Source organism: Tursiops truncatus, chromosome 14 (assembly GCF_011762595.2).
Source record: "Tursiops truncatus isolate mTurTru1 chromosome 14, mTurTru1.mat.Y, whole genome shotgun sequence".
Classification (NCBI taxonomy): Eukaryota; Metazoa; Chordata; class Mammalia; order Artiodactyla; family Delphinidae; genus Tursiops; species Tursiops truncatus.
This window is the reverse complement of record NC_047047.1, coordinates 41,594,443-41,616,496: the sequence shown is the minus strand read 5'-3', so window position 1 is coordinate 41,616,496 and position 22,054 is coordinate 41,594,443.

Below are 22,054 nucleotides of genomic sequence, written 5' to 3'. Positions count from 1 at the left end.
ACGATCCATTCAAAAGCAAACACTGACACTTTACCATTGTAAATAATATTTTGGACAACAATATTTTGGATTTAACACCAAAAGCAAAGGCAACAGAAGCAAAAGTAAACAAGTGTGATTACGTCAAACTCAAAAGCTTCTGCACAGCCAAGGAAACCATCAACAAAATGAAAAGGCAACCTATTGAATGGGAGAAAATATTTGCAAATCATATATCTGATAAGGAGGTAATATCCAAAATATATAAAGAACTCATACAACTCAATAGCAACAAAAATTCTGATTAAAAATTGGGCAGAGGACCTGAATAGACATTTTTCCAAAGAAGACATACAGATGGCCAACAGGTACAAGAAAAGATGCTCAATATCACTAATCATCAAGGAAATGAAAATAAAAACTATGAGATCACCTCACATCTTTTGGAATGGCTATTATCAAAAAGACAAGAGATAAAAAGTGTTGGTGAAGATGTAGAGAAAAGGGAACATTTGTGCACTGTTGGTGGGAATATAAATTGATGCAGCCACTGTGGAAAAAGTATAGTGGTTCCTCAAAAAATTTGAAGTATAACTACATATGATCCAGTAATTCCACTTCTGGGTCTATATCCAAAGAGAATGAAATCACTATCTTGAAAAGATATCTGCACCTCCATGCTCATTGCAGCATTGTTCACAATAGCCAAGACATGTTTTCAGGAAACAAGTGAAGTGTCCATCAGTGGACGAGTGGATAAAGAAAACATGATATATACATATATACCATGGAATATTTTTCAGCCATAAAAAAGAATAAAATTCTGCCATTTGTGACAACATCATTGAACCTTATGCATAATGGAGGGTACTGTGCTAAATGAAATAAATCAAACAGAAAAATACAAATACTGTATAACCTCACTTATGTGTGGAATCAAAAAAAAAAAAAAAAACCTCGTAGACACAGAGCACAGATTGGTGGCTGCAGAGGTGGTGGGTAAGAGATGGACAAAATGGGTGAAGTTTGTCCAAAGGTACCATCTAGTTATAAGATGAATAAGTTCTGGGCATGCAATGTACAGCATGATGACTATAATTAACAGTGCTGTTTTATATATTTGAAAGTTGCTAAGAGAGTAGATCTTAAACGTGCTGGTCCCAAGAAAAAAATGTTTGTAACTATGTGAGGTTATGGATGTCAACTGAACTTACTGTAGTAATCATTTTGCAATATATACATGTATCAAATAGTTATGTTGTACATCTCAAACTATAACAATGCTATATAGCAATTATATTTCAATAAACTGGATGGGAGGGAAGCAAACACTCTCTGTCATCTGGTCATAATTGGAGGCAGCTGTTGTCAGTATAATATATTCAACAGGTTTGGGTGGATCCTTGAGACCTGAGTCAACATCCTGAATCTACCAGAACAGACATCTTTGGTGAGAAAACCCTAGCTGTCATGGCCTAAGAGAAATCACCATCATCATATTTACATACAGCTAGATCCCTCCCAGAGGAGGCTTTCCATTCTTTCTGGTCTCAAATCCCAGCTTTTCCAAAACTAGCTGTGTGATAGAAAACATGTGCTTTTACTCTCTGAGCCTGTTTCCTCGCCTAAATAATATTGAAAATAATTGAAGCCCCTTAATTTTGTAATGAGGATGAAATGATACATTTCAACCAGATACTTCTGACTTACCTTATACTTCCACTCCTTTTCAAGTCTTTATTGCTTCCATCTCCTGTCTGATCCCTTAATATTTTATTGTCCCAGGTTTCAGTTTTTTCTCTTCTTCTCTTATTACTCCCTTGGTGATTTCATCCAGTCTAGTTACTTGAGATAGCATCTAGATTAACACTGTACATCAGAACTTTCTTCTACGGTGGAAATATTCTATATGTGCACTACCTAATACAACAACCACTAACCACATGAGACTGCTGGGCACTTTACATGAGCTAGTACATGTGGCAAGTGGACTATTGTATTGCAGATCTATATAATGACTCCCAATTTATTACTCCAGATCACATATCTGTCTGTCTACTTGTGATTTCCAATTGGAGATAGCAATTATACATCTCAAATTCTGCATGTCCAAAGCCAAGGTGATCTCCTTGCACTCTATCTGAAGTGATAGAAGTCCACCTTACCAGTAGGCCCAGACGCAAACCCTGGAGTCATCCCTTACTCTTTCTGTTCTCTCATACCCCAAATTATACCTAGGCTTTGACCAATTTGCACCACATTCTCTGATATCACAAGGGATAGAGTCATCATTTTCCAAGAAAACTACTATGATCATCTCCAACTAGTTCTCCCTTCAATCCCTCTGCCTGCCTGCAGCTCTTCTTAACTAGGTATCCAAAGCTATCCTGTTTCAGTATGTCAGATCATGTCACTCCTTTGTTTAATACTGTTTAGTGACTCCCAGTTTCAGAGTAAAAGCCAAATTACTTGCAATGATTTTCAATGCCTGCATGGTCTCTGATCTTCTACTATTACAATCCAGTGCACTCATTATGCCCCAGCCCTGCAGTCTTCCGCTGTTTCTTGACATAATAGGACACACCATTCTTGGTACATTACTTATAGTTGCTCTTTCAGCCTGAAATGATCCTACCCCAGATATCCACTTGAATAATGCCTTCAACGCCTTCCAGGTTTTGCTTAAACGTCTCATTTTTAATGAAACCCAACTAACCATCCTATTCATATTGCAAATTATCCTCTCAGTTCTGACAATCCTGATCCCCCTTACCATGCTCTATTTTTTTTTTTTTTTTTCACCTGGTACTTATCACCTACACTAGTCAAGGTTGGTAGAAAACAAATGGTATGCTCAAATGGGGGGTGAGGGGATTGAAGGTGCTATTGGGCAAATAAATGGGAAATTAACTACAAATGTTGAAACACATCAGGGTGAGAAACAGCAGCATTCTAGTGCCAATCTTGGCTAAAACGGCGAGGAAGGGAGAAGTAGTTTGCTGGAACCTTGAGAAACCTGTAGGAGAAGGCATCTTACAGAAGTTGAGCCTGTTGCCGGATAAGCCCAGCCGTCATCAACACTTTGACCAGCAGGAGGAGAGAACAACACTCATTCTCCTCCCAGGCTCTGATCTCCTTTTGTTGCCTCTCATTGGTTAAACTTAATTGGAGGCCCAAAGGCAAATTAACCCATTGATTCATCTGTAAAAGTCAGACTTCCAGAGCTCTGGGCAGGAAGAGGAAAAGATAAAATAAATCTAGAGAAGCAAGCAGAGAATATCAATCACATTGACTTCTAATGTACCGTATACTTTACTCATGTGCCATTGTTATTTTTTGCTTGTTTATCATCCGTATTCACCCCTAAAAAGTAAACTACACAAGGGCAGGAATCATTGCTTTGTCTACTAATACATCCCAAGCACATAGAACAATGTCAGGCTCATAGCAGGTACTCAATAAATTCTTTGAATGATTAAACGTAAGTTTTCTGAAATATGGTAAAAGCTTAAAATGCTGGTTTTCTTTCCTTCTATCCATTGTCTAAAACCTCAGCCTCCAAACATTCCTGCCTAATTTTACAGTTGGTTATGGAAACGTATAAATTTTACCTCTGTAGTAACTCCTACATCCATCTCCTCTTTTCTATTCCTACTGCTCCTTTCATTATTCCAGGCCCTCAGGACATCATCTCTTTGGCATAATAGCTTCCTAACTGGACTCCCTGCCACTAGCCCTTCAATTCCTCTTAATTAATCGGTCTGTATTTCAATGCAGAAGAAAAAAATCACAAAGGAAAAGCATCACAATTTAAAATTGTTGAATTCACGATAGATGTAACTGAAAATTTTTAAATACAAAAAATGCACCTGACAAAAATAAATAAGTAAATAACTTTTAAAATGCACTAGGAAGAATAAATGTCAAGTATGACTGTACAAAGAGCTAATATCTACATGATATGGAAAATCCATATGGATTCTAATCCAGAAAGAGCTCAATAGACAAAATTTGAGGTGATACCGAGCAGGACCCTGTGGGGCTCCTGGGCACAAAAACCTTTCTGTGTCCCCCATTTCTCGATACAGGAAACAGGCTTCATTCAGCCTCCATGACCTTTCCTGAAGGGTGCACAAGGCCCTTCATCATCTGTGTCTCACCTGAGTGGAGCTGAGCCTCCTTCATACTGCCTTGTTGCTAATGACTGACAGTTCCCAGAATTTCCCGGACTTCCATGCCCTTGCACAAGCTCCTCCCTATGTCTGTAATTCCTTCTGCTTTCACATAACTAGTTAAAATCAACACATTTTCAAGACTTAGTAACAGCATCACTTCCTTTATACAGTAAAAAAAAAAAAAAAAAAAAAACAAAGAAACCATTCTGACCCTTTAGGAATTTACCATTGTCATTCTCTCACTGTACCCAGCTGCTATAGCAACTGTTACCCACTTGTTCTATTTCATGTCTATAGTCACTAAAATGTAAATTTCTTTAGGCAAGGGATTATCTCTATGCTGTGCTTTTAAAAGAAGGAAAAAATGATATATGTTAAATTACTCATTTCAGTGATTTTATCTTGGAAACTCTCTAAATAAGCATCAAATAATAAAGTCTTAAGATATATCTACCAAAAGAATATAACCATTAGTCTGATGACTTATGAAAATCATTCAACATGGAAAATATACATAACATCAATTTTAGCATACGAAGACATAATTCTATCTACATTTTTATTAACACTATATAGTATTTGTATGAACACAGTGTCTATAAAGAAAAATGAAAATTTAAGACATTTTCTATAATTGAGTGGTGATATTTCAGATAACTTCCTTCTTTGTTCTTTATGTCTTGGTTGTTATTCTATGCTATTTACATGATAAATAAAATAAAGAGAAGAAAAAATGCTGATAAAAGCACAACGAAGAAACATACTTCATGGGGATGGAGCAGGGAGTGTGGGAATTGCAAAATGTTTTTGTCATAACGATACAATCTTCTTTATATGGCAGTTCTGAAAATATCTGTCAGGCCCCTAAAAGTCAGTGAACCCAGGAAAATTATTTACTGCTCTCCAAAGCCGCACATTCAGTGGTAGATTGACTTGTCAATATCCAAAAAAAATCCATAATGCCTTGGAGTCACCTCCCCACATTTATATAAGGCCAGGAAAAGAAAAAAAATCAATTCTGAAAGTTCTGGTGTAAACTGCATCCAATCCAGAGCACACTTGGGTATCTGCTTCATGTTGATAAGTTACTGTTTTAAAAATATCCTTCGTTCCTTCATTACTGTCCAAAGAGATTAACACAGGAAACATTTTTGAGGTGCTGAGTGGGAAGATATTGACTGAGTCAGGCTGGCCCTGGGTCTGTGCCTCATGTTTCTGCTGTGGCAGCCATCCCAGCTTCTGCCCAGGCTATAAGCACAAACAGAGCTGGGAAAATTGTATCTTTGGCAGCCATCTCATGGGTGAAATCCAATATACTGTCTAGAGAGGATAGGAAGCCAAAATTTACTCTGTGCCACTGACTTGTCACTGCTTCTCACCAAATCATTTAGAGAATTAAAGCTCTCTACTGTACCAAAGAACAGCATTTGTTCAGCAAATATTTGTCGAGAACCCACTGTGTGCAAGGCCTTATGTTGAGCATTGATTATTCAATTTAGTTGAAATGAAAGGGCATGAGTCAATGATTGCCGAATATCACGTACATTGCCAAACTGCCTCTTGATATTCAGGCAGAGAGCCCTTCCTGGAATATCAGAGCTGCAGCACCGTCATAAAAGCTACTCTCTGCCCTAAGGTAAATCCATTCTGGCCAAATGATGATCTGGCTCATTGCTTTTCACTCAGACTGTGCTCTGCAGAATTCAGGGAACCACAAGCAGGTGGGATTCTAAGTGCACCTCCACTTTCACCTGACTTATATAATGCACTTCCTTCCATTTGAACAGGAGGTTTACAACTAAACACACACACACAAACACACCTAGATATCTAGGTTATTTTTTTAAAATATCTCAATATCTCTCAAAAATATAGGTCCATCTTTGCTCCCAGAAATATCTTCTTACATTTAATTTCAGGGAATTTTTTATACCTCACCCAAATCTTCATGGTACCACTTAAATACATTTGTTCTTTTTATGCCTTCAATCAATAGTGTTAGTCATCACAATTCTTACTGTAAAAGCTGTTTATACCCTTAAATGCAGCTAGCTTTGAAGTTTCCCATTAGCCTATTCTTGTCCAGGACAAATACTTACAAATTCCAGGTTGGGTCTAATTTTCCACCTTTTAGTTCTCTCTGGGCTCATTCTGCTTTAGGTTCTCCCCATACTCAACATGGTAGAGTAAAACTCATCAGACTGAGAGTCAGGAAACCCAGATTCTTGGTCCAGTGGTTGGGACTCTGCACTTCCACTGCAGGGGGCATGGGTTCTATCCCTGGTTGGGAACTAAGATCCCACATGCCATGGAGCTCAGCCAAAAAAAACCCCAAAAAACAAAAAACAAAACAAAACAAAAAGCCAGCCAGGTTCTGATAGGCGTTTTCATACAAATTTGATGTGAGGTATTTGGCAATTTAAAACGTCAGCTTTTGGTAGTGTATATATGTCCATGACACGCTCTCACTTTGTCCCAGCTTACCCTTCCCCCTCCCCGTGTCCTCAAGTCCATTCTCTAGTAGGTCTGCATCTTTATTCCCGTCCTGCCCCTAGGTTCTTCATAACCATTTTTTTTAAGATTCCATATATATAAATAAATAAATAAAATAAAGGGCATAGAGTTGTAAATAAATAAATAAAATGTCAGCTTTTCCACCCTGTTAAGTAAAAGTGGAACAGAGCAAGATTCCTGAAATTCCTTTAACTCAAGCTTCTGATTAGGTGTGAATATCTGAGGGGCTATGCGCTTACCCTTAGACAGTAGATGCTAAGACCAATAATTTAGCCATTTCCTAATTAATAGCAAATTCTGTTAGTAAAATCCAATACCTCTATAATCAAATAAGACTTCAGATTTATTAAGCTTGAAAGAGAGAGCTAAAGTTGACTTCAATTCACATTTGAGACTATATGACTTATTGCAATTCCTTCTCTAAAAGCAGTTTGAGAAAGCTGCACAACCACCGGGGAACTAGGGTAGTACATTATAGATACTCAAAAATATCTGTTCTGTGAATGATGAACCTAGAAGAGGGACAGAGACAGGGAGTGGCAGCAAAAAATGAAAAAAAAGGTTATGAGGAAGCTGATATACAGATACCTCTGTTCACTGACGTATCTCAATGAGTAAGATGGGGCCTTACTGAATGAATAAGAAAAGAAAGAAAAAGCTAAAGGATTTAACTGTAAAGTTCTAGACTTTTCCAATTTTGTTAATAGTAGGCCCTGCTTCTACTAATCCTTTTCATGCCCCAGAACTACGGCCACAGAAGTTCCAAATAAATAGACCTCTATATAAAGAAAAAAAATTAAAACTAATTATATGATCTACACAACTTACAGTGACAAATACATACTGCCTAGACTAGGGCCCCACTTTAGACTGCCAGATAACTAAATGAAAATAGATATTCAGAACTTTGAAAGGTAAGACACCGAATTGTCTCCTCAAAATAGTACAATACAAAACAATACCACTAATACAGATAGGTGTAAGAAATCATCACAGAGCAATGTTTTTGTATAAAAGATCTGGTTTTAATTGAGTACAAGGTAAACCAAACTTTTCAGTTGCCGAAGTAAAAAAGTGACTTATTTAACTTTAGCTTTTAAACATGAGGCAAGGTTTACAAATTCTTAGAAATAAGTTTACTCCCTCGTTGAGGTTGTCAAAAATAATTTATACAAAACTCCCAGGGATAAATGTCTACTGCCGTAAGAAATATATATATGTGTATATATATATATATATATATGTATACACACACACACATATATATATACATATATATATATATATATATATATATATATATATATATATATATAGAACCTCGGGCACACGGCAGTGAAAGCACCAAGTCCTAACTAATGGACCACCAGGGAACTCCCTGCCATAAGAAATTATAGTTATTTTCATTTCTTGGCTTCAGTTGGAATGGCAAAAAAAATTAGTGCAGTTTAAAAGGTTAAAAGTGTGTATTTGTTTGGAACAAACATATCATGATATTTGTCTTTGTAAATATCAAACTGGGATTATTTTGAGGATACTTTATATTTTTCTGGCCTCTTACAGCCCTATGGTCAGGTAAACACAAGGGCATAGCAGAACAGGCATTTACTAACTGGTAATTACAGAATTGCTACAGGGCTCAGACAGGATCCCATGATATCAGATAGCTTAATTTTTATATGAGTTCCACTACATGTTGAAAAATGTTACGGCAAGGACAATACAAAAAGCTGTGTAATCCTGGAAATTGGAAACAAAACTTTTCATGAGTATACTGGTTTGGCCAGTAGGCATCTTGAAGAGCATTTTTTAAGAACAACATTCCTTTTCCACAGCCTAGAATACTTTCTGTTTACCTTTTCCAATGACATTAAAGTAGGTCTGTCTAAATGACTGTGGTGTCATGGAGCACTAGTGCACTGTCCTCCATGTGTGGGACCTCTAAGTCATCATTATTGGGCCATGCTTTGATAGGCACGACTAGTCTCATGTCCATATGTCTGGAGCATGGCTACATAATGGCCAGCACCCCTAGCATGACAGCCTGCTTGAGTTATCCTGGTGGCTACACAGGACCTATAGATTCTTTTCACTCCCTTGCTACTGTTTAGCACAACATCTGCATGACAACATGCTAGGGAAAAGCATAAGAATAACAGAAGGGGAATATAATGGAAAAGACAAGGAAATAGGTTATAAGCCTATATAGAAATACAACTACCACCAAGACTTACGTGACCTTGTCAAAACAGAAGGCGGACTTTGTGTACTTACCAAAGGTACAAACTGGCCTTAGACCACGTTGGTCACGTTTCAGTGAAGACGCGAAAGGAGAATTTGGAAGACAAACATCAATCCCTCAAAAGCACAGTACTTTGTAATTAGGATTACAAAAACAAGACATCCAGCAGCTACAGAGCTTCCCTTTGTTATTTCTTTCAAAGTTTTCCAGGATGATCATGAGGTTTAGAAGGCCTTTGTAGAACTCTGTAGAAACCCTCTGACACTCCCTTCCTTCTGCACACACTGGCTGGAAGGCATCGAGGACCCACATATACTCCCCACCTGCCCATACACCCTCTTACCTATCTGCTATGCCAACCACTACTTAGTTAAACAGAAATTCCCATCCACCTACATGTAGAAAATGCAGCCAAGGGAATTCCCTGGCTGTTCAGTGGTTAGACTCCACACTTCCACTGCAGGGGTCACGGAACTAAGATCCTGCATTCTGTGCAGCACAGCCCCCAAAACAAACCAAAACACCAAAAAACCAAAAAACAAACAAACAAAAACGCTAGCAAAAACTGCAGCCAAGCTCTAGCAAAGCAATATTCAGTATATAGGCACTAGAGCCAGAATGCCTGGGTTTGAATCCCAGCTCTGACACTTACTAGGCAATGTAGCCTTGAATAAATCATTTAAATTTCTTTAAGTTTCAGTTTCCTCTTATATACAAGCTTCCTTACAGGGTTCAGTAGAGTATTCTGGGTGCAGTAGATTCCTAAGCGTTAACTATTGCTGTCATTAACGAAAGGTTCTCACTGTATGCAGACATTATTTTCCAAAGACTTTAAAAAGTAATTAAATCAAAGCTGAGAAGGGCTCAGATATAAACTGCTTCACCTATATTGTAAAAGTGAGACTAAATATAATTTGGTATTTTAAAAAATTGTATCTATTTAGAGCTAGGATAAAAAATAGAAAAAAAACAGGACTTCAAGGGCAGGGAAAAAGTGTTTTTTCCTGCGCTAGGGAAAAAATGTGAATCAGAAGCTGAGTTCATGTCACTCAGCGATAACAACAATGTCAGGCTGTCTTAGGCCTGAATTTTCTAGAACACTGAAGACATCTGAAAGCAAAAATATCTTCATATTCACCTTAAAGAGATGTTCTGAGAACACAACAGTATATGACGTTTATCTGAACGAACAATGCTTTAAAAACTCATGGTAGAAATATTATGAAAGCCATTCTTCACTGGTGTAGACACAGACACAGACACACACACACACACACAACCTAAAGCAAGTGATGATTTCAGAAGGGAAGATACATAAATTTGCCAGGTCACTGAAGAGACCCTGCTGGTTTTCTGTAGCTTATCATTTGCAAGTAATTTGGGATGATAATTCCTTCCATTCTTTGAGCCACATGGAAGCATCACTTTGGCATTAACACTATGCAAATGTAATCTCAGCTGGGAGTGCCACACTAATTGCCACAGTTGTAGGCTTTTGGTGTCTTATACAAAATGATTATTGCTTTGCTTGCTTCCATAATTATATGTTTTCCATACTGTAACTTCAGAGTTTACTGCGTCAAATTTGTAATAAAAACAAACCTAGTGCATTCATCCTTCAAGAAAAACAGAACGAGTGAGAACAAAGGGCTCAGAAGATTTCTGTGGACCCCTGAGGTGGTAACCAGAGAATCCAAAGCAAAATCGTTTTGCCTTTCAGTAAATGACTAACCTGGTGCAGTGATTCTGACTCTGTTGTCCTGGAAATTTAATGAAGCTTTCCAGGTTACCTATCTCCTCTCAGTGCTTGCTTGTAGATATACATTGGCCACAGTGCTCTCTGGTTGGAGGAACAGTAGCAGATGAGAAGAATAACAATACCAGGAAATAAATCAGTAGGAATCAATAAACAATCTGGGAACAGCTTTAGGTTATTTGAGACTATGAAATCATTTGATTATAATACTTCAAACTCCTGGTTGAGACTCATCATGTTAGAACTCTAGTTCATCTCTAAAAATAAAAAAAAAAATGTATAATAGAAAATTAAATTCTATGCTGAGCTAAATCAATGAGCCACTCTGCTATATATATATGCTAACTAGTGTACATGTTTAGCTGCAGAAGTTATAATATTTTGTTAGGGGGCTGAGTGTTTGCCACAGTCAGTATACTCGGTGACCCTACAATATATTCATTTTATAAATATATTCTGAGCACATTATTCCCCTTTAATAAGTGATTGTTTCTTGGATCACTGTCACTTGTTATTCTTCTCATAAAAACCTTTGGAGGGTAGCGGATACATTTCTTTTATTTACTACTCACTATGTGAAAAAGCTATTGTTACTGCAATTTCAGACAGGCAGCATTTGTAGGTCGTTTGCCAGCTGTTGACGTTTCCTATTGCTGGCTCTGGCAGATGTTCGGGCTCCCTCAGCTCAATTAGTACCATCCCAAATCCACATCCTCACTGCCTCAATGTGATTTCTGAGAGATGACACAGGACCCAAACTGACCAAATGTGCAGTCGTTACCACAACCAGGGCTTCTGTTCTAAACATTCACCTTCTCCCTACCCACCTAAGCCGACCAGCAGAGAATTGAAAGAACCCTGAGGCTTGATCCAGAGATAGTCCAGCAGCCCTCCTTTGCTTCCTTCCACCGTATCCCCACCCCACCCCCAAGGCCTCACCTTGGCCCAGGTTAACCCTCCATTAAGCCCTGCCTGGCAAAAGACACTCTCAGACCTTTAATTACTACTACCACTGAAAGGGAGGACCAAAAAGTATAATAAGCAAACAGGCTTTTTTCATCTTCTCCCAAAGGCTCAGCTTTCTACAATGGTGGCCCTAAGCATATATCTTTCCTGGAACCCTTTCTGCTGATGAAATTTGTAGGTGACTCAGCTCCTCCGCTCTACTATACTGACTTTTCTTTAATCACTCAGACAGTGCAGGCATTAAGATTTGAATCCCTGAAGATTCCATGCTTATTCTCCTTGTTTCCTTCCCACCGGGGTCTCACCCTACAGTCTCTGGTGCAACTATTCAACTTTGCCCCTGTAGCACAAAAGCAGTCATAGACAATAAATACATAAACAGATGCATAGAGATGTGTTTCAATAAAACGTTATTAAAAAAACAACAACAGGGAGCGGTCAGGAATGGTCTGCAGACCATAGTATGTCAACCCCTGGTACGGAGGGAAGACTCACACAATTACAAGACAGCAAAGTTATGGCTACAATGCAGGTGTGCACAACTCTCAGTGAGCACTAAGGGAAAAGAGACCTCATTTAGCTTCTGTCATTAGTTATGTGCGCCATTGGTTAGCATTTCCTACAAGGTGGCAGAAAGAATGAGAAGTTTAAAGGCAGCAACAAATCTAAAATTAATGGATAGATGGATTCAGTAAGAGTGTCAATTCTCCGAGCTTCCTCTGCTTTGTAGAGGAACTAAACTTAGGCTGAAAAACATCTTTATCATCATGTCATTTCATTCATCTGGAAACCTATAATCTTCAGAAGGGCTGAAGACATATATGATTAAGATTCTATTTGCCATAATTTCCAAAATCCAGTCTACTCCTGGTGGATCACGGCCACAAGGTCTTGAGAGCTACCTGTAACAGAGCATTCTGACATATTGCAAACCTGAGTTTTGGCTATAGCTAGATTTAACTTAGGAATCAAAATACGTTCTGGAAGAAATGTGGTAATGCTAGCATACAGTATAAAAACATTTTTTTGAAGACGCTTACATGCAAAACCTTTTATTTTTTTAAGTGAGCATCTTTAGCTCATTAAAACGAATATCTCAGAGAGAATAAGATTTGGAACACAATTCACAATGGTAAATACAATTGCTGACTGCTTTTGGCTTTATATAATTATACTGGAAAATAGTTTGTCCCAGCAGCTGTCAGAACTGTCTGAAGTGTGGGCATACAAGACTTTTGCATAATGCTGTGTACATACAACCCAGATGCCCCATCCTACTCCCAAGCTGCATGCGCTCCCCGCCCTCCAGTTCTGAGCCTAAGGAGCATAGGAACAACAATCGAGACTGCCTCAACTGCAATGAAAACAATATATGGTATTCTTCCCTTATTATGTATTTTCCTGTACTCTCCAGGTAAAACTGTGGCTTCTCCCAGAAAGACAGAGCCAATGCCTATTACCTAGAGGAGGTCTGTCCAGTCTCAGGGAGAAACTGGACATTTGCTTTTCTTCTTTCTCCTTCCACCCCTCTCCCAGAGGCCTGGACAATTCATTGCTAGTTAATGCCCTTCATTTAAGCGGAGACAAGGGAAATGAAATAAAATTAAGCCAGAATCGGTCTCATTTTAGCAACTTGCTAACCCCTCTAATAAAGGTTGTTAATAGATAAGACAGAAATTACTGCTTAAATGAACATGCTTAATGCCTCTGGACTTTACTGCCTGTGTTAGCTCAGTATCTCTGTGTAGTATAATCATAAATTGGACATAAAACTTCAACACTGCAGAACTCTCAGGAGCTGGATGGGAGCTTCGAGAATCACTTGAATCTCCTTGGTAAACAGACACTCTGAGGTTTTTTTAGAGTCCATGTCTGTACCACGCTACCCAGCAGGGCTCAAAAATACACATTGCTGAGGGGTCGGAGTTCATTACAACCTTCTGAAATGAGGGTTAAGTAAAAAAAAAAAAAAAAGAAAAATGTGTAAAACCTCTTCATATTTTTTTTTTTTCTCCTCCTAAGAAAGAAGCTAACATGGACTTTAAAAAAAGTAAGGAATTAAATAAGCCATTTCCTAGATGTAAAATGGTGTCTCCCATTTTGTCTTCTGTTGCTAATTTCCTTCAGACCTATCACAACTCGAGGAAAAATCATGAGAACCATTTATAAAGCTGGCCCAAATAGAGTCCTTTGTGCTAACTCTGCTTCTTTAAGGATTAAAGTGATTTTAAGGCATATCATAGAGAAGGTAGAGAGAAAATGAAATTGGTTAGGGATGTAGGAATACGTTTGTGAAGAGGATAAATCAGAAAATCTATCAAGTTTACTCAATTCTTTCTCCTGAGATTGCTTTCTTTCCTAAATAGTGTTACTGCTTGAACTCACAATGCTGTATTCTCTGGTTCCTTCTGTTTTGCTTCCACCATTGAATCTAACAGATAATAACATCCTTCTTGCGAACAGGAAAAAAAAAACAACAACACACATATAAATTAGGAACCTGAGATATATATCAACTCTGTGGATCAAAATTCTCCTACTAAATAATGATGCCAATAACTACTCATTGAATCTAAGCTCAGAAAACTTCTGGGAGTGAACTTTTTTCCATGCTAATGCTGCAGAGTATCTTGACAGGTATTTAATTCCTTTTGCTAAAACAATCCCTCATCCACATCTCTGTAACAAAAACACTGAGAATAAAGTACCAGTTCCTAGCTCATTATAGCTGTCCTCATATGCAGGTACACAGGAGGGGCCCTTGGCTTTACTCCCACAGCTGGGAGACCTCCCGGCAAGACCCTAGCTGGAAGTTACATCCTGCCACCCACCTGAAGCCAATCATCGAGCAACAGAGCACAGAAAAGAATAGTGTTCCCTAGGCAGAAGGCGCTTTTCTTATTCACCGGAAACCAGACATTCAATTTCAGGCTTGCTGCTATTAGGAGGATTCAGCAGACAAAACAAAACATAAAACAGGATATAAACAAATACCCAAATGAGACTGCAATTCACATTTTCACCTATCTCTTGTAGAAAGAAGGAGATCTAGAGATGAGCCAAAGAATGAGATGCAATGATTCCAAGGTCTGCGTTGGGACAGAAGGAACAGCATATGCAAAGGACTGGAGCTAACAGAGAACTAGATGACATAGAGCTTGAAAGAATCCAGTTTAGCTGGTGCTGAGAGAAAGAAGAAGAAGGGTGTGGCAAGTGACAACGTGAAAGGAAGTAGACAAGTCTATTTTAAGAAGTTGATGGTTACCCTAATGGTAATGGGATGCCATGGGAATGTGAAGTAGGGAAGTGATATGATTAGACCTACCTTTCAGAAGGCTTATTCTGACTGCAAAAGGAAGAGAATATTGAACAGGAGCAAATCCATGAACCATGGTTCAAGCAGAACCATGAACAGAATACTGAATTCACACTGCCTTCCCTCATCCTCTGAGTCCTAGAGAGAATGACTTGAGTGGTACAGTAATAGAGAAAAGTTATGCCAAGAGAGGCACTCAATGCTGACAAAACAAAAGTGGTCTAGTATGGTCTGAAGCATCTGAAATACCTGAAAATTTCTCCATCTATGACACAAAAAGGATCTATAGCCACTCAGACAGATTAGAAGCAGGAGCCATTATCAGAACCTCAAGAAATTTAAGTTGAAGGTACTAGAGAAGAACCAAAGGGATAGTTGGAGGAATAAAGAAGAGAGGAGGAAATCAGAAATGGAAGAGCTTCTCAAATTTCCATCTGAAGCTGACTCTATGTGAACTGAAAGGTGCTCATAAGAGAAACGTGAAGAAATGCAGTGGTCCATTCTACAAACCCTTGTTTATTCCAGTTTGGCTAACGTTAGGACTTTCTTCCTAAAAATGACTGTATCTGTCCTCTCTTCCAAATCGTGCACGTTAAAATGAAGACTTTATCTGGGGAGAAATGTTGGGACTCAGATTGGGGTATTAATAGAGGAAAGGAAGCATGTGAACATATTTTAAAATGTTTCTTAGTTAAAATTCATAGAACTTGGTAACTGGTAAAATGTGTGGAGAAGAAAGAGTTAACCATGCCACCCATATTTCTGGCTTATTTTGTGGGTTGGATTTTAGTGCCATTCAGTGAAAAATGCAAAACAGATGAGTCAAATTTATGGGAGAAGATGAATTTTTCTTTGATTATACTATAATAGAAATACCTGTAAGACAGCAAAGCAAGCCATCCAAGGGGCATTTTGATATACGGGATGGTGTCCAGGTGTGAAGATTCAGATGAAAACACAAATTTAAGAATAATCAGATATATAAGGGGCTGTATGGTACATATAGGATTAGGGATTGCAGAGCCATTGGAATGGCTCTGCTTACTCAGGGAAGTTGAGTAGAATGAAAAGAGGAGAGAGGAGAGAGGAAAAGGGAGGAAAAAGGAGAGGAGAGCACCTAGAGAAGAACCCTGAAAATACCAACATTTTAGTTATTGGCAGAGGAGGGAGACACATGCTAAGAACCAGAAAAGAGGCACCAGAGAGAAGTAGTAGGAAAGCCAGGTAGCACGGTATCCTAGAAGCCAGGGAAGAGGCTTTTAAAGGAGAAACTGGTCAACATTGTGGAATGCTGATGAGAGTTCAAATAAGGATTATTTATTGAATTTATCCACAAAGGCGTCATCATTGACCTTGCCAAGAGAAATTCCAGTCAGTTTGTACTGCAGGAGGTTGAGTAGTGAATGAGAGAAAAGAAGACAGCAAGTACCAGGAACTATTTCTCCAGGCAGTTTGTAGGTTCCCGGGTGCCTGGTACATATACAAGCACACAATGAATGATCAACAAATACTTACAATAAAGTTATACTGTGTTTCAAGTCAAGTTATTTCATGTGTGTTTAATAATTGATATTAACAAATATAGCTCAGAAGAAAAAAACTCATAAGAAAATACAGATTGCTTGATAAATGTATGGTTAATCATAACCCTGGATAAATTAATTTTTAAATAAGCGATCACATTTCCAAAGTTGCCACAAGGCTATAGAAGTAGAAGAGGAAAAGAAAGAAAAGGGACTGAGGAGGCTTACTTCCTCCTCCCTGTGGACAAATATTTGGTTTACCTCCTCTCTCTGCATGGTTGAAGGTAGAGGATAAATGAGCCCAAATCCCCTAAGCATCCCATCCCGTTCTGCAATTTGGATGCATTGATTCAAGTCTTAGTTCAGGTGCCTGGGGCTTTTCACTCATGAGTGTCACCTCTCAAGGGGTTTCTAGTCTCGTCATTTTCAGCTACCATGAAAAGAAGCAAGGGTCTATGGGTTCCTCCTCTAGTAACTGCAATGATTTATATGTCTTCTGGAGAGACCATCGTTTGAAAAAGTGTAAGATGAAATAAGTGCAGACACACCAACTTGGGAATGTTCATAGAATACTCTGTTTTAAAAGGCTCCCCTCCGATGATCTGCAGTAGAACAGAAGACTATTTATCCTGTCATCATTTATATCCCTACTGTCTTTATGGCTGCCCCTGTTGTTATAATAGACTGCCTAAGACTCCCACTCATTATGAGAGTACAAAGAGAGACATTTACATTCAAACGTACCAGACTGGAATTATGTATCATTCTGTTTTTCGTCTATATGGATTTATTTTTCTCCCCATCATCAACTTACAATTCTGTCCACACAAGGCCAAGGGTCTTGGTGATGAACGGGAGATTCAGTCAACCACCCAGCTGCCTTGTTTACACTGTGAATATCAGCAAGCGTCTGGACCATCCTCTGAAACCTGCCCTTCTCCATCTTTTGCTGGTTGCTCTGCAGGCACAGCCGCAACTGTTCTGAAACAAAACCAATGAGTTGTGTTTTCCTTATTTCTCTGTAAAATGTGTATGATCCCGACACTAGGCAAATTGGGACACAGTTTGAAAGAAAAAAAAAGAAAAGGTTTTTTGTTTTGTTTTGTTTTTTCTCTGGTTCTCCCCTTTGTACTGTTCTCTTATCCCTAGACATGATATCACTATAAAACTATCCCTTCTACATTAGTAGAGTGTCTGGGTTTTTCACAATAAATGTGTGAAGAAGAAGAAGGAGAAGGATTATGCACTTACTGATATAAAATCTTAAGGTCAAAGAAGTTAAGTGAGTAGCCTAAAATTACAGAGCTGTAAGTGGAAGAATTAAAATAAGAACACAAGAAAAGCCGGAGAGGCCCAGCTGTAATTTCTTTTCCTAACAACAAACCCCAGTATTTCAGTAAAGGAACATGGAAAAGGTCTTTCCGATAAAGATTTGGCTAGTTGATCAGACTGGGGTTTTTTTTTTTTTTACACTGGAATGGCAGCAACTCAACTTGAATGGCATCAGCATACTTTCCAAGGATGGGTTTGCTCTTCCTGCCTGCAGGGCCTACCTATGCTCACGCTCCAAGCGCTTACACAGTGTTCGATCCACTGACACAGAAGCCTATAGACTTTGGAATGGTTACATGACCAGGCAATCCACTGGTGCTATTGCTTACTGTGCCTTCTAGAAGATGCTGACCTGGTAGAGCAATGGAATGGCCTGATGAAGGTACAGCTGAAGCTCCAGCTCACAAGTAACACCCTGGGAAAATGGGGGCTCTTCCTACAGAATGTTATATAACACTCTAAATCAATGACCTATTAATTGTGCTGTCTTCCCAATAGATAGAAAAATAGGTCCAGGAAACAAAGGGTGGAAACAGGAGTGGCTCAGCTTACTCTCACTCCCAGTGACCCACCTGAGGAATGTGTGCTTCTCTTCCCCTCAACACAGGGCTCTGCAGGTTTAAAACTTCTGGTTCCCAGGTACGAATGCTTCCATCATGGTACATAGTAAGAGTGCCATTGAGATTTAAGCTATGAAATTTAAGAGTGCCATGGAAATTTAAGCTATAAAGCTCCCTTTATGTTTCTTGTAATGAGACCACTTGGCAAGGAAAGGAGTTACATCCTGGCAGGACAATTGGCCTAATCATCAGGAATAAGTAGGACAGCTATTATATAATAAAGGCATGGAAGTACATGCTGGCACCCAGATGAACTTTATCAGCATCTCTCTCGCACCATTTTGATTGTAAAGGGGCAAATTCACAGGCATATACTGTGAAGAACATGTTATCCAGGGCTCAGAGCCTACAGAGATCAGGGTCTGAGTCATCCTAGCAAGTGAGCCATCCAGACTATGAGGTATAAGCCAAACGTAAGTGGAACTTGGGAAGGTTAGTGGAAGACAGACACATTACGTTGTAGCCTTGAGACCAGCTGAAGGAGCTAGAGCTATAGTTCATCCACTAAACTTTTCTTGTAATTTTCCTAGGAAGAGCCCAAGAGGATACAGGGGGACTGTTCCCTGAGTGTGTTATATGAAACTTACATATCTGAGTAATATGAATGGTGGGCTCTTGTGGATGCTGGGGTGTCCTGTCTAGATCAACCTCAGGACTCAATCTACCACTCATGCTTTCACCTGAGTTTATCTCTGGGCCTCACCCTGGGCTGAAGAAGGCTATCTAAGCTAAAGAGAGCCTCCCTGTCCTAGGTCACACTTCCCACCCCCAAATTCTGGAGGCAACTCACATCCAATATTGGTTAATGTGAGAGTATTAAGGTCTAGCTCTCTTGCCTCCAATTTCTCCCTAGACCATCCTATTTCCTTCATTCTCTCACAGGTGTGGTTCCCGAGAGCACTCCCAATAAACTCTCCCCAAAATCTCAATCTGAATATTTTCCCCAGGGAATCTAATATGCAACATTATTACTTTAGAAAAAATATAAATTAAAAAAATTTAAAGTATGTTGCTATATCTATTGTCCTCTTTGTGCAAAACATCTTCACCCAGGGTACTTCAAGCCCCAAGGCCACTTCAGGGTAGAATACTGAGGTGAGGGCTTGAGCAAGGTAAACTGGTTTAAGAGGAATGGCTGTCTTCTGAGTCAGACACCAAAAGTCAACAGAACCATCTCAAGATTTGAAAGCAGTGAAGATCAGCGTCATAGTAGGAAAAATGAAGATAATCTGTGAAATATGCATGACAGTGCATTTAATTAAAGAATCATTTTGCTCATGCAGAACAGAACTTTGTTGGACAACAAACTGAATTGAACCCCTTGAATTCATAAGCCTCTGTCAAGCTAAGAAGGAGCAGGGAGGGAACATGGTAAGAACAAGCTCACTAGTGGAAGAGGTGGGTAGGCAGATAGCTGAGTAAGCAGGGATTAACATAAGCAGATGTCTTCTCTTTGGTTTCCTACATTATATTTCTTCAAGACAACTTTCATTTCGTAGATTTTCAATTTTTTTACGTTTTTAGTAAAATTTAAAACTTTGTTTTCAGATTCCAAATAAATTACAATAGTGTTTCATGTGTAATGAACGCTGAACCTAATGCCGATCTTCCTTGGTGAAGTGTGATTGTTTTGCATATTTTGATTGGTGACGCCAAATAGTTATAGCAAGTACTTGGCGTTTTAGAGTACTTTAAGGGAAGCATTTTCTCCTTTTTATTTGAGGTGGGGTAAGTCACTGCAAAGAGGCACCAAGGGCAGTGTGATGTACTAGGGAAAGCATGGGGCTGGGGCCCAAAGATTTGTGCTCCTGTCTGGCTCTGAAGCCTTGGGTAAGGCACTTCACCCATCCAGACCCCAGCTTCTTCATCTACGAGCCAACTGAATAGGACTGCATGATTTCAAAGGTTCCTTCCCCTAAGATACTATGAGTGTGATGGTATAAAGTTACTAAAATGTCCTTCTAGAAAAGCATACTAACCTTTTCTAGAAGGGCATTTCTAGTTTGTGTATATTCAACCCTAATCGGTTTTCTTTTGGGGAGACCTGATCATGAATTAACATACCACATGGGGTATGGAACATTTAAACTGAAGATGAGGGACATTAAACTGAAGATGAGGGACATATGACATTTTGATACAATCAGTAGATAACTACAAGTTCAAAGGCACAACCTTGGTAAAGAACAGCATGGGTTTCTACTGACCTCCTCTCAGAAAGACCCCGGTGGTGTGTAGCGCACCAGTGTTTTTGATAAAGGCCAAACAGGTGCAGCCACCAGCTATGCCTTAAAGGCCTGGGGTTAGAGCACAAGAATCCCCTCCCCGAGGCCCCGTCCAAAACACTCAGCCTCACAGAGTCACAGTCTTCCATTTCCACCACTTCCAGCCTCCTTCTCTCAGCCTACCTCCCTCTGGAGCATACAGCCCTGAAATTCAGTGATGAGCGGTATAGATATTAAGGCAGGGGAAGGACCGCTGGATGAGAGAAGAGATTCTGGCTTCAAAGAATCCAAAACCCAAGGCCCTCAGACAGCTCAGGAAGACACCACAATCATTCCGCCCAGTTTCAGGTAAAAAGAAGCCCAAGACCCATGAGAGAGTTTCAGCGATGTGTTAGCAAAGATGCTTTCCTTTCTCATACCCTATCCCCAAATTTAAAACATGCATCACATTTCTGACTAAAGATTTGACAATACTATGAGCCATCTGCTCTTCAGTGTATCCACACTGGCACTACTGGCCACATTTTCCTTTTCAGGAGATTTAGTGAGGTATTCAGAGCTGGCATTTATCAAAGGGAATTGTTTGTGTCTGGTGTCCCCAGCCCCTTCTCTTCCATGGCCTTCTCCTCGGCTCCCGACGTTAGCTGTCCCAAATCCTCCTGCAGTCTCTTACCCTACTCAATCTTCCTCTTAAACGAATTTGCTTGAAATCCTTAATATATAATATGTTTACATATCTAACTGAAGGTCTGTGCACATTTTAACATTGATCAGAGGGCTTAAGACAAACAGAATCTGTAGAACAGATTCTGTTCTACATCCCATTATGTAGAACAGAATGTTTTCAGTCATTTATTTTTAGTGTTGTGAGATCCCTGAAATTATATCACATAGACAGTCACCAACTAAACTTACAAACCTGCTTCAGATCATTTGTATCCCTTCTGCTTATTTGGATCATAATGGGAATTCTGTTCCTCTTCATATCAAAGATGTTTTTAGAATCTAAGAAATTTTACAAATATGAACTTATCTCCCATTTGCTGCATATAAGACACAGTAAGGAGTGAAGGTTTCTGTAGACATATATTGAAAGTGGTAGATCGTAGAAATTGAGAAGAGAACATAGTGAAATTATCTGTTGGATAAAATAATAAAATACTGCAATCTATCATTTAGACAAAACTTAACAGGTATGTAGACAAAGCAGAAAACTAAGCCGCCAAATGACATAGCAGAATAACCCAACTGCCTGAGAGTCCTCACAATGTTAAGCTGACTTTAAATACGCATGAGGAAAAAACAGAAAAGAATTTTAAAATTTCCCTCTAATAAGCATTAATAAATGGGCTATTTAAGGAAAACGTCAGACCAGAAGAACAGTGACAGTTTAAATTCCCTAACAA